Genomic DNA, 3,435 nt, shown 5'->3' with positions numbered 1-3,435 from the left:
GACTCAGCAGGCCTTTATTTGCATTGCAGTAGAAGTAAAGCCTTTTATCAGGCTTATTAAGTTTTCAAGGAGACACGTAAAGACGGGAGGTGGGCAGGCAGCCGCTTTCCTCCTTAAAGAAGTTTTCCCACGGGCCGGGTGTGGTGGCTCACGCCTATAATCCTAGCACTCTGGGAGGCCGAGGCGGGCGGATCGTTTGAGCTCAGGAGTTGGAGACCAGCCTGAGCAAGAGCGAGACCCTGTCTCTACCAAAAAATGGAAAGAAATTATCCGGACAACTAAAAATATGTAGAAAAAATTAGCCGGGCATGGTGGCGCATGCCTGTAGTCCCAGCTACTCGGGAGGCCGAGGCAAGGAGGATCACCTGAGCCCAGGAGTTTGAGGTTGCTGTGAGCTAGGCTGACGCCACGGCACTCACTCTAGCCAGGTCAACAGAGCGAAGACTCTGTCTCAAAAAAAAAAGTTTTCCCACGGTAACCTTCCAGGTGGGGTTACAGTGTTGCAGACGGGCCCTGCTCCCCAGGAGCTTACATTCTGATATAATTTCAGGCCGTGGTCAGTGGTCTGGGAGGAGGACGACCTCTTCCTGTAGGGAGGTCAGGAAAAGCTTCTATAAAAAGGTGATCTTTGAGCTGGAATTTTGGAGCTTTAATAAATGTTTAACGAGCGAACGGAATGACTGACCATTGACCATCAACCTAGCGGTTGCCAAGGAACCAGAAAACGTCTCGCTTTGTCATCGATTGTTATGAAAAGGAGAAAGGGAAAAGAAACCTTGAGGACTATTCAGGAACGGTGCTTTCGCGGCTGTCAGGCTGAAAAAGGGGTTCCCACTACAACGCCCGTCAGCTGGGGCCGAAAGGAAGCCGGGGACCCAAGCGCCACCGACTCCCGACAGCAGTTGGGGGCGGAGCCACAGGAGGGCGGGGCTACGGAAGCCGAGAGGGCGCGGGCCGTTCGGCGGAGGAAGTGTGCAGACGCCGGCAACGCCGGGTCAGGTTTTGGTTCCTCCCGCTCAGTCGGGCCGCCTCCGCCGCGCTCCCCGCCTACACCTGCGATTACTTCTGTTGCAGCCACAGCCCCAGCGGAGACGCAGCGTCTTAGTCGCTGGGCAACTTCTGTTGGGTCAGCGGCGTGAGAGAACCCACCGCGGCGTGTCATCGGCGCCGCCGGGGCCCTGGTGCGCCCGGCCGGCCGGCACAGCTCACGCCCCTGTCTCCCGGCTGGTCCGGGGGTCCGGGCACCGCCTCAACGGCGGCTCCGCCGGACGCGCAGACCGGACCGCAGCCCGCACCGCAGCCCGCATCCGAAGCGGACGGCGTCATGAGGCACCTGCCGTACTTCTGCCGGGGCCAAGTGGTGCGGGGCTTCGGCCGCGGCTCCAAGCAGCTGGGCATCCCCACAGGTGAGAGCTGGGCGGCCAGAGTCCTCCGGGTCGGGTCACATGACGAGGGGAAGTCGTCAGGCAGAGGACTGAGGACCAGGTCTTGGATTGAGGTGATACCCTACCCTTTCTCCGCTTCGACTCCCCTTTGGGCGGAAGACCTTTGGTCCGGTTGAGGGAGCTCATCCCTTCCCCTGGCTCGAAGCTCTAGGGGGACTGGAGTTGAGGGATGGTGAGGGCAGGAAGTCAGATGAGTCGCAGGATCCCCCTTTCATGCGTCCCTGTCCAGCCAAGATACAGTTGGCGAAGCATGGCACTCGTCTTGCCCATTGGGAACCTGATGTGGGCCAGATTGGCTGAACTCTCAAGCTGACTCTGAGGTGTTTTGTTTTTTTTTAATTTGTTATTATATAGTGCCATATGATAACACAGGTAGTTGAATGAGAGCCAACTGTCTATTTGTGTCTACGTTAGTTTTAGTAATCAAGACCTGACTGTTTAATTCATCTTTACCTCCATACCAGGACTGCCTCTTTGTCTAGTAAATCAGTCTTTCAGCTTGGGTCCTAGGCTTGTGTATCTTGAAAGTGAGAATCTTTTCAAATGATTTGAACCTTCTTAGGAAAGAGCAGGTCTTAAAAAATTTATCTGTTCTTGTATCTGTTTTTTTTTTTTTAATTTTTTTTTTTTCCCATCCGTAGGACTCTGCTCAATATATTCTTGTAACTGTTTTTTCTTCTACCCCAAAAGTGTGGTCTTTTTGGGGGGCTTTATGCACTTACCTTGTACTTTGTTTCTAATCTATCCATACAAAGAGGAGAAAGAAATCCGAGCCAGAAAATGGAAGAATAAAATTGATAATTATAGGGAAGGTTCTAGGATTCTTGTGAATGTAATGATTTAGATTAGCTTTACATATGATTTTTGTGAATATTTAATATGAAACTCGTAATACTGAAAATATTTACTTGTGTTATTTAGCTAACTTTCCTGAACAAGTAGTAGATAATCTTCCAGCTGACGTATCCACTGGCATTTATTATGGTTGGGCCAGTGTTGGAAGTGGAGATGTCCACAAGATGGTGGTGAGCATAGGATGGAACCCGTACTACAAGAATACAAAAAAGTCCATGGTAAGCATTGTGTTTTGCTCTGTAACTGACAATGGGATGATGATTTAGAGTAATGTGTAGTATTAAATGTATATAGAACTCAACAACCAACAACGGTAACCACAACAGTTGAAATACTAGAATTTTAGGGAGCATACTTGAAGGATATAAAAATGAAGTATCTAGTTACTGTTTGAATGGAGTATCTTTTTCTGTCCTTTCACTTTCAACCTATTTGTGTCTTTGGATCTAAAGTGAGTCTCTTGTAAACAATGTGTAATTGGATCACATTTTTAATCCATTCTGCCAATCTGCCTTTTGATGAGACTGCTTAATCCAATTACATTTAAAGTAATTACCAATAAGGAGGGGCTCCTTTTATTTTGCTGTTTATTTTCTATGTGCCTGATAACTTCTTTGTCCCTCATTTTCTCCATTACTGCCTTTTGTATTTAGTTGATTTTTTTTGTAGTGAAACATTTTAATTGCCTTCTTATTTCCTTTGTTTTTTTTTTTAAAGATCACAAAATACTTTTCTGTTGAATGAGGGAGGAAAAGAAGGGGAGGGAAAGCTGTCTCTCTTATGATTAATTTGTCTTTATTAGCTAATCGGATAATAGAAATATTACTATAGAGCCAGTTAACGAATGCCTTGGAAGTCCTTTGTTAGGAAAAACTCAGTTTTCCATTGGTAAGATGCTCATACATTTCACAGTTTGTTTTGTTTTTCTTTGCCAGTAACAGACATCTGTGAGGTGCCTATTCAAGTCTTTTTCCCTTTTAAAAATATTGTCTTATTGACTTAAAGAAGTTCTTAGTACATATATGGTAGTTCCCAGTCCCTTTTTATTTTTATTTATTTATTTATTTTTTTACTCCCACCACCGCCACCTCCTGAAACAATAGGAAGGCCCCCAGTCCTTTTTTAGAACTGTGTA

Source organism: Propithecus coquereli, unplaced genomic scaffold (assembly GCF_000956105.1).
Source record: "Propithecus coquereli isolate 6110/MARCELLA unplaced genomic scaffold, Pcoq_1.0 Scaffold339, whole genome shotgun sequence".
Classification (NCBI taxonomy): domain Eukaryota; kingdom Metazoa; phylum Chordata; class Mammalia; order Primates; family Indriidae; genus Propithecus; species Propithecus coquereli.
The sequence above is the reverse complement of the archived record's forward strand: the minus strand, read 5'-3'. Positions refer to the sequence as shown.